Source organism: Aulonocara stuartgranti (genome assembly GCF_965226115.1).
Source record: "Aulonocara stuartgranti genome assembly, chromosome: 6".
Lineage (NCBI taxonomy): Eukaryota > Metazoa > Chordata > Actinopteri > Cichliformes > Cichlidae > Aulonocara > Aulonocara stuartgranti.
The window spans coordinates 22,884,847-22,895,512 of record NC_138944.1 but is presented as its reverse complement, the minus strand read 5'-3'; the positions used below and the strand labels follow the sequence as shown (position 1 = coordinate 22,895,512).

The window sequence follows — 10,666 nt, the reverse complement described above, 5'->3', positions numbered from 1 at the left end:
CCCATTCACAAATCACACTCTTTCTCTAAACTGAGTGCTTCCTAACTACATTCATACTCTTGACATGCAGACTGGGGGAGGCAGGGATTGAACCACTCATCTTCCAATCAGTAGGTGATCTGCCCTACCGCCTGAGCTACAGCCTCCCAGTGGCAACAATGAGTAAACTGTCACTAAGTTTTGGATAAAGTGTACACTCACAAACCTGTTAAACCTGCATTTGAAACGTTGGCTACCCTAGCAGTATAGTATTGCAACATGGTATTTGGGTATTCTAACTAAAATAGGAAAATAGGAACATAAATAGTGCCATCATTGCCAGACCTGGCCCACATCTGGATGACATACCACTTACCATGCCAGAAGTCAGCCAGCAGTGCCAGCTTGACACCAGATCTGGGCCAGACCTGTCTGCTATGTGTAATGAGGCAACTGTTATTGTGATTTGGAACTGAATTCAGTTAAATTGAAATTGAAAAAGAACCTGACTTTCAAATACAGTACATCTGATCTTTTTTGGAGGTTTTATTTTTTATTTTTATTTTTTTTAATCTTTATTTATAAAGTTTTGCACATGTAATTTAACATATCAGGCCCAATACAGCAAGTATCAACTGATATAAAGACATATATCAAAACAGGTTGGGCCATTGAGATTCGGATGATAACAATAAAACAGAAAAAAAAAAAAAAAAAGGAAGAAAAACAAAAACAACAACCCACGCACAGAAAAAAAAAAAAATCAACTCCCTCCCAAAACCATAACAGAAGGGAACCTTGTGGTACAAAAGTTTAGTCTATTGTAAGTGTTTTCAACGAGTTAAAGTAAGTGATAAAAGGCTGCCACATCTGTGACAACTTATTAACATTCCCTCTGAGTCTAAATTTTATTTTCTCCATTTTTAAAAAGAACATAACATCTTCCAGCCAACGTGATCGGGCTGGAGGGTGAGAAGCTTTCCAAGACAGCAAAATTCGACGCCGTGCCAGCAGTGAAGTGAAAGCGATAATATCCAGTTGTTTACGACTAAGGTTCAGGGTGGCGTCCTCAGAAACACCAAAAATGGCAACTAGTGGACATGGTTTGAGAGTGACACTCAAAACATGAGAGAGCACTTCAGAGTAAAAAGTCCAGTATAATTGAAGTGACGGGCAGGCAAAAAACATATGAGTTAAATCACAGGGGGAGGTGTTGCATCTGTTGCACAGGTCCGGAATGCTGGGGTATATTTTAGATAATCTAGATGTTGAGAAGTGTAATCTGTATACCGTCTTAAACTGAATAAGGGAGAGTCTTGCACATGAGGCTGAAGAATGAATTCTGTCAATGACTTTATCCCAGTAACCTTCAACAAACTGAAGACCCAGTTCCTGTTCCCAACTCAAGGCAATTTTCTTGGTTGAGTAATTGCCCGGTGACATAATTAAAGTATAGATTTGTGATATTAGAGCCTTACTGTGAGGCTTCAACTGGAATAAGTCTTCCCACCAAGGCTTGAAAGGCTGACTTGGAAACTCTGACCAGATAGAAGATGCACAGTGTCTTGTTTGAAAGTAGCGGAACAAATGATACGAGGGCAAATCGTACAAAGAGCAAAGTTCACTAAAGCTGAGAAAAATGTTATCTTTGAAGAAGTCATGAAAACATTTGATACCTTTTCTTGCCCATATACTGAAGGAGGAGTCCACCAGGGATGGGGGGAAGAGGTGGTTGTTGCAGACTGGGGTCAGAGCAGAAGCAGAGATAGAATTGAAGTGACGCCGGAATTGATACCATATTTTTAGAGAGCCAATTAGAACAGGGTTGTCTGTGAATCGTAACAGGGAAACCGGAAGGGATGAAAATAATAGTGCTGGGAGTGAGGAAGAGAAACATGATTGAGCCTCAAGGCAACACCAAGTAGCTTGAGGATCATTCAGCCAATAGGTATACTTCTGAATGTTGGCTGCCCAATAATAAAACATCAAGTTGGGCAAAGCAAGACCCCCACTGAGCTTACCCTGTTGTAGTGAGGTCATACTAATCCTGGGGGTCTTATTTGCCCATATAAATGATGAAATCATTCGATTCACAGATTTGAAAAAGGACTTAGGTAGAAACAATGGGATACACTGAAAAAGGTAGAGGAATTTAGGTAGAATATTCATTTTTATAATATTAATCCTGCCAAGAAGTGACACAGGAAGATTTGCCCACCTTTGAAAAGCCAACCTGACATAGGTCAGCAAAGGGTTAAGATTAGCTGTTCGCAAAGCTTTAAATGAACTAGTAATATGCACTCCTAGATATCTAAAACCTGAGAAAGCTAAATGGAAATTAAAATCTGTCTGTCTAAGCTCCTTTGCAACTGGGTTTATAGGAAAACATTCACTTTTTTGTATATTAATCTTGTACCCAGAGAAAGAGCCAAAACTCACAAGTATTTCCATTATAGAGGGTAAATAAATTGTTGGATTTGTAACATATAGTAATAAGTCATCTGCATACAGAGCAACCCTATATTCCGTACCACCACGAATAACCCCTTGAAACAGAGGCGAGGTTCTGAGAGTCACAGAAAGAGGCTTTATTGCTAAAGTAAAAAGTAAAGGTGAGAGTGGGCAGCCTTGACGTGTACCACGTGATAGAGTAAAATACTCAGAATTCACATTATTAGTACAAACAGATAGCAGTGGCGTAGTATATAAAAGATGAATCCAAGATATAAAACTGTCACCAAAACCAAATTTCCTCAAGACTGCAAAAAGATACTCCCATTCCACTCGATCAAATGCTTTTTCAGCATCCAATGAAATCACCACCTCAGGGACGGTACTATGATTTCTGGAATATATTATATTAAGAAGGGACCATATATTAAAAAAGGAATGTCTTCCTTTAATAAAGCCTGTCTGTTCGTCTGATATAATAGAAGGGAGAACTCTTTCCAAACGGGTTGCTAGCAGTTTGGATAAGATTTTAAAGTCTACATTAAGAAGGCTTATTGGTCGATAAGAGCCACAACAGGTAGGATCCTTTCCTTCTTTATGCAGTAATGAGACAGAAGCCTGTCTTAGTGTCTGAGGGAGAGAGCCGCATTTCAGAGACTCCTCAAAAACCGACAGCAGCAGAGGGGCCAGTTTTAAGTGGAATTTTTTATAAAATTCGGCTGGGAACCCATCAGGACCAGGGGACTTTCCAGACTGTAAGGATGTGATTGATGATATAACCTCATCCAAAGTGAGTGGTGCATCTATTTCTGCTGCTGTTGAGGTTGTAATTGTAGGGGTATCCAATTTGTTAAGAAACTGGTTCATATCTATAGAATTAGAGGGGAACTCTGATGTATACAGAGAACTATAAAATGACTTCAAAATTGAGTTGATTTCCGTTGGATCAGAAGTCAAAGTTCCCGATTCATTTCTAATTTGCAATATTTGGCGAGATGCCGATTGGTGACGTAGCTGGTGGGCTAACAGACGAGAGGCTTTATCACCATGTTCATAATAGTTGCCACAGGACCGTAATAACAATTGCTCTGCATCATGGGTCGACAGGAGACTGAACTCCGATTGCAGGTTAAGACGCTGCTTATATATTTCAGGTGAGGGAGTTTGAGCGTGTTGCCGATCTAGAGCTTGAATTTTGGCAGAAAGTTCATTTTGCTTAGCTTTCTTAGATTTAGATAGGTGAGATAAATAGGAAATTATTTGGCCCCTGAGGTATGCTTTAAGAGTTTCCCATAGTAGAGAGTTTGAGATGTCCTCAGACTCATTCGTAGTTAAGAAGTTATCAATTGCAGATAAGATATAGTCACAGAAAGCTGAATCAGACAAAAGAAGAGAGTTCAACCTCCATGGGTGCTGAGGTCTATAGCCAGGAGACAAAGCCATATCCAGGATTAATGGAGCATGATCAGATATAACAATCGGAAGATATTCAGAGTTGCAAACTTTAGAAGCCATGGAGCCATTTATAAAAAAATTATCGATCCGAGAATATGTGTGATGAACATTTGAAAAAAAGGAATATTCTCTGGCTTGGGGATTAAAAAACCTCCAAGGATCAATGTATCCATTTTGGGTCATAAAGTGTGAGAAAGCCCTGGACATAGCAGATGATGCTTTAGAGCCAGTGGCAGATTTGTCTAAAGCTGGGTCAATAACGCAGTTTAAATCACCTCCAAATATCAGGAGGTGTGTATCTAAGTCAGGAATCATCCTCAGAAGATTATTAGCAAACAGAGTGTTGTCAAAGTTTGGGGCATAGACGTTCACTAAAACAACTGGGTTATTCATGAGGGTCCCTACAACAATTAGATATCGCCCATTTTTGTCAGCAATCAATTTAGTGATTTCATTCCTAATTAAAATTGCCACTCCTCTGGCTCGAATATCAAAGTTTGAGTGAAACATATGACCTATCCATGGAGGTTTAAGTCTTTTATGATCTTTGGCTCGCAAATGAGTCTCCTGGAGAAAAGCTACATCTGCACTGAGATGTTTTACGTGGCTGAGAACCCGAGATCTCTTTACCGGACCGTTCAAGCCTTTCACATTCCAAGACAAGAATCTAATAGTACTATTGTTAGTGCTATAACTAGCCATATATATGTTTTACTGAAATCTGGTGACAATAACAAGTTGACCGTACATGGGAGGGGACAAGAGAAAAAAAAACAAAAAAAAAAAACAACAACAACAAAAAAACCCAAAACACAACACAAACCCACATACAACCAAAGCAAACAAAAACAGGAACAATAACTCGAGGCCATAGTTCCCCCCACCCCGCCCCAACCACCCACTAGGTCCCCTTTCTGAACTAAGGTGACCGCAGTATATTCCCAACAGCTTCAACCTCCTAGCCCAAACTCCTGCTACATAGAAACTCCATATAACCTTAACTTTGAAGTACTAAGTGTATATCCCAATATAAGTCGAACCTTCTAGGGATCAGTGAACATTAATTCAAAATATTACAAAAGAAACATAAGAACCAAGTGTTAGAATGGTGACAACTAGTATACCCTGAAGTAACAGAAACATGTAGTGCTTGCCTGCCTTCTCTGCAATCGTCCGATTGCCTGCAAGTCAACAAGGATTCAAGTCACTTTACTCGCAGCTGTCAGTCACTGTGGCCTTTGAGCTTCAGCCTCGTTCCTCAAGCCCTGCACGAACTTATCGGCTTCCGAAGCAGACGTAAACCACTGTTTCTCCCCTGCGGGCAGAACGATGCGCAGTTTAGCCGGGAAGAGGAGCGCAGGTTTAAATCCCCGCTTATAAAGTTCAGACATCGCGTCTTTATACTCAGCTCGGTTCTTCACCACCTCCGGGCTGTAGTCTTCATATAGCCGGATCCTGTGGCCGTTGTAGCTGAGCTCGCCTTTCTTACGAGCTTCCCGGATTATAAGATCTTTTATTTGGTACCGGTGAAATCGCAGAATGACCGGCCGTGGTTTCGTCGATTTCGGAACTGGACTCCGGTGCGCCCTGTCCAGCTCGGGCGGCGAGGGAAGCATCTGCGTTCCAAAAACATCGACGAGGAGTTGAGAAAAGAAAGCTGTCGGGCGTGGGCCTTCAATGTCCTCAGGTAGTCCTACAAGTCGTATATTCTGCCTCCTGCTGCGACCTTCCAAGTCTGCCACCTTGGATTTTAGCCAGTTGTTGTCTTTGCGAAGCATAGAGCATTCGGACTCTAATTGGTCCAGACGTTGGTCAAATTCAGTGTATGTCGATTCCAAAGAATCAATGCGTTGACCGTGGTCCTGCACTGCAGACTGCACAGTGTCTAACTTAGAGGACAAGTCCTGAAAGGATGACTTGAAGTCCGCTAGCAATGCAGCTCTATGCTCCTCGAGCATTAAGCTAATCTCGGCTGCAGTTACAGGCGCCGCAAGTGTCGAGGTTTCTCGGTCTTGTTTGCCCCTTGACTTAGACATTCTTTAAATCTTCGGTAACCGACAAAAGCAAAAGGCATCCAAAACTGGGAAGCAAAATCTCAAAAAAAAGTAGGTTCGTTAGGTAAATGCTGAGCCGTGTAGCGGAGCGGACCTAAAGCACGTCTACCCAGTAAACGCCATTACCCGGAGGTTTTATTTTTTTTGTGTGTGTTTTTTTGTAACCGTTCTCTGGGAATCAACTCATTTGTGCAAAAATACAAATTTTTGCCTGTCAAACTATGTTCTTTTTTGTGGTTGTTCGTAGATTCAACTAAAGAAATAGTAACAAATTAACTGTATCTGTGCTAGACTGCTAGTAACAAAGTGCCTACAGATACAATGTAATCATTAGTTCTTTGCACATTCGTTGGTAATGAGTAGACACAGCACTGGTTTGTCCATTTATTGAGGTGCAATGGCCAAGTCAGTCACCCAACACAAACCCACACAGCAGATACTGGAGACAAAACTGAAGAAAAAGAGACCCACAAAGAAGCAGCACCTGAAGACTTTTCCTAAAGGCCTAAAAAAAAATCTGAAGAGAACCAGTATTTTTGATGCTTATGGTTTGTGTTATTTCCATCAAAGTATAAAAAATAATGTTTGTATATAAAATGATGTCAATTCATCCAGCTATTTTTGAGCTGCTGGGTCTACAGATAAAAGGTATCGGTATTTGTAGTTCTTACACAGTCAATGCAGTATTTTTCTAAAGACACTTGAACTAAAGCTGAAAGTCTGCAATTCAACATTATCTTGATGGTTTGTTTGAAAATTCACTGTGATTGTGTACAGAGAAAAAATGAAAAAATATGTGTACAAAAACTTGTGGGCTTAAAAATAGAAAGGTGTATGTAAAAATTAAATACAAAAAATTTGAGTCAGATTTTCAGTGATGAACTTTATTTGGCAGTGACTTAACACAATAGTGAGCAGAAAGATTTAATAAAAAAATCAAGATTCAATTTGGAAAAGAGGAAATCTAATGCAAAACAAGCAACATTGTGCTGGCTTCATAAAAGCAATGCTGGCTTAAAACCACTCATTGAAATTTAGTTTCCTTTACGATTTCAGGGAGTTATAGTGGGTGCAGCTGTTATAGTAGCTGTAGCAAGTGCTTGTAGGAGGGCAGAGAGAAGCTGCTGCAGGGAGATATTGTTGTTGTTGGTGATCTGTAGAGAGAAAAACCCCCCCAAAGCTTTTACAGTTCATCTGTGATTTGAATGTGGGGGCGAAAGAAAGCACTCGCCTCATAGTGTCCGTGTGCCCTCACCATCATCCAAAGTGTGGTATTACTTGTATTTGCATATTAAAATAATATCTGCTAATATATCACTTATGATAATACTTGCAGGTTTAACCAGAGTCCCGCACAGGAAGCATCCAAGCAGAAGTACTTTCAGTATTGTTTCAGTTAATGTACCTGTTGAAAAAAGATTAAAGACAATAAGATATGCTAAAATGACAAATTCACTCAAGCAAAAAAAAAAAATGTCTTTCACAATCCTTACTCAAGAAATGCTAAGAGTAAAGATTTAATCACCTTAAGTTGTAAGGCCGCAGCAGATTGTCTCAAGGAGGTTGTTGTAGTGGTGTTCTGGATGTTCAGCTTTTCTTATATACAGTTACTGGATCAGCTTTGTTAAGAATACATCCTCCTCCACATTTCAAGGTGTGGCTGATGACTAGCCCTGTAAAGCCAAGTGTAACATATTTGATCTTTTTTTTTTTTTTACTTTTGTGACTTTTTGTTGCCAGATGTAGCAAATATGATACAAATTTAAATACCTGTATGTGAAAATTTAAATTGAATATCTTTTTGAAAACATTTCATCAGAAGGGTTCAACAAACACTCAAAATTTAAAAAAAATTTTCTGGCATTTATTTCACAGTTCAAGCTGATATAATTATGTTGGACTCATTTCATCACAAGTTTCAGAAATAACACAGTTTAATAGATTTGTCCAATACTGAAATGTTAACATTAATCTGAATATAACCAGAAAACATTGCACATTACCACCGTAATGTAGGTCTCCACCCTGTAGTGTTTGCAAACTGGTAAACAGATGGAAATCCTCGCTATGATTACAAATCAGGAGCTTTACCAGCTTAGGCAGTTTACAGACAACACCCAGTGTAGCATCAGGGATTGTTGGGAAATGAGTCGCTGTTATAGGTTTGAGTTTATTTGATAGATGGTCCACATAAAACTTAAAAGGTATTCAATTTGGGTGACCGTGTTTCAGGGGGTGGGGAAGCTCATCTTGTAACCGGATGGTTGCCGGTTCGATCCCCAGCTCTGTCTGTCTTGGCTGTTGTGTCCTTGGGCAAGACACTTCACCTACTGGTGATGGCCAGAGGGGCTGATAGCGTGATATGGCAGCCTCGCTTCTGTCAGTCTGCCCCAGAGCAGCTGTGGCTACAACTGTAGCTTGCCTCCATCACTGTGTGAATGAATAGTGGAATTGTAAAGTGCTTTGAGGGTCTTGAAAAGGGCTATATAAATGCAGTCCATTATTATTATTAATTAAAGAACAGGAAAGGTGGGTCCTTGCTTGTGTTTTTGAAATGAGAGCTATACCACACCAAAAAAAAAAGCTGACTAAACAACAAAACCAGCCAGGTCATAAGCTAAAATTTTGCTAGGATTAGGTTCGAGTGCCCTATCACACTACATATATCACACTTTCCCGGTGATAAACAGTTTCATCACATTCTCACATTGTATGAGAGCTTATTTGTCAAGAGGCTGAGTCCAACACTGTTACATCAACTTCAGAGAAAGTTTCACTAATGCTGGCTAACATCAGTTAACAGCTAAAATCAGCAGCAGTTACAAAGACAAAAGTTCAGGATATCTTCAACAACCCACCGCAGTGTCGCTGCCATCACACAGAAGTGAGCTTCATAAAGTTGTATCGGACTTATTGCGTCTAACTTTTGGTAAAATCTTCTTTGGACTGATGAGACAAAAGTTGACCTTTTTGAGAGGTTTGAGGCATTAGGCCAGTCCCTTTGGTGCAAAACTAAAACAGTGACAGTGGTAAAACTGTGACAGTGGTAGTGACTTCTTTTCTCTCTACCATAAAATCCTGAAGGAGAAAGTTATCAGTTCATGTCCTCAAACTCCAGTAATTTGATTAAAGAATGCCCAAGGCAAGACAGGAGAGTAGGACAACTACTTTTTTTCAAGTGAAAGTCCTTAGTGATTGCTTAGGTGTTACGAGCATCGGAACAGCTGAGAAGCATTTTCTCTAAACACTGCGCTCTCCTACTCTAAACGCCACATCAAGATGGACAGATTCAGTTTTTCAACTTCCTTACCAGGATGATTGAGCATGCATCAAGATACTTTACAAAGCTTGTTAGACACTGTGAAACACATCATGAGGATCCCTGGATGTTAGAAGATAAATAGAAATGGTCATGCTCACTTGCATTTTTAAAAATTCTTTTAATTGAAACTGCAGTGGTAATACACAAAGATTTATTATATAGATATAAAGATAGAGAGGACATAGTGACCATTCTTCATATATTTTTATGTGTAGACAATTGTACGTAATTGTACGTAAGGAACATTCACAAAAACATTTTAGTTTTGTATGTGAATACATACCATGCAAATCTCATATCACTGTGGTTCAGAAACAAGATTAGCTCTTGCATACACAACAGACCACAAATCCCCAGTATTATTCTATAAAATACAACATTTCTTCACATTCAAGACCTCTAGGACAAAAGAAAATATCACTGAATGCTGACTGGAAGACTGGTACTTAACCCTTTAGTTTTAAGTATCTCAGACCAAAATTGATATCAAGTAAGGACAATGTACACCACAGTTTCACAATTGAATGTTAGACAAAACCAACCATGGCATATAATTTCTGACAGAAATCATACCTACTAAGAATTAGGTGTAATTCAGGTGTGTCCCTGATTATTGCCTAATTGTGTTTCCTCTTATATTAAGATGAGGATGTTTACTAAGAATTATAATTTCCCAACAGTTACGCAAATGAGATTAAATCATCTCTTGCAACTGTGTATAAAAAGCTCCACTGTCAGTACAGCATTACCACAATCATCCACATCTCTGAGACAGTCTGCTGAAGTTGTGAAGACCTGACGGTAACATTTCTCATCAATCCTTTATTGCTTCTGTGTTTTCAATGTAATGTTGGTGGAATGGTGATTTGGCTGATGGTTTTGACCACATCTCATCAAAATTATTGTTAACAGGTGAATCACTGAAACCATGATCAAGGTTGTGTTTCTGCTTGGATGCCTGCTGAGCCTTGCTCTGGCAAATCCTGTAAGTGTAATATGACTGAAGACTAAATTAATGTTTTAATATATAATGTATAACTATATCTTGTACTGTGTGTGGAATCGTGTCACCAGAGACTGTATCAGTGTTCCTGTACTGTTATATCCAAACAACACATTTGCATGTATTTTTTGTTTTTTTTAAACAGATTGACTCAGCACACGAGCGTGATGCACGTTCTTCATCTAGGGAGGGGGTGAGTGTCATGTTTGTCTTTCTATGTTTGAACATTAGACACACTGGACTCTCCAATATTATCATATCCAAAGAAAGCCATTCAACAGAGAATGCATTATCCCATGTAATAATATTTATTACTTATTTTCTTGCAGACTACTGGGACTAACACACGTTATCTTACCCTGATAACAGCTCTTCTACAGAATCCAACACTTCTGCAGAATC

The 10,666-nt window shown here is 39.4% G+C and overlaps 1 long non-coding RNA gene across 1 annotated transcript; it reads left to right on the top strand.

Moving 5' to 3' along the window:
- Window positions 1–10,018: 10,018 nt before the first annotated feature.
- Window positions 10,019–10,659, top strand: LOC309707869. Its single transcript, XR_014277106.1, has 4 exons — window positions 10,019–10,062; window positions 10,174–10,246; window positions 10,410–10,457; window positions 10,594–10,659. It is a non-coding gene; the product is annotated as an uncharacterized lncRNA (long non-coding RNA).
- The last annotated feature ends 7 nt before the right edge of the window (window positions 10,660–10,666 follow it).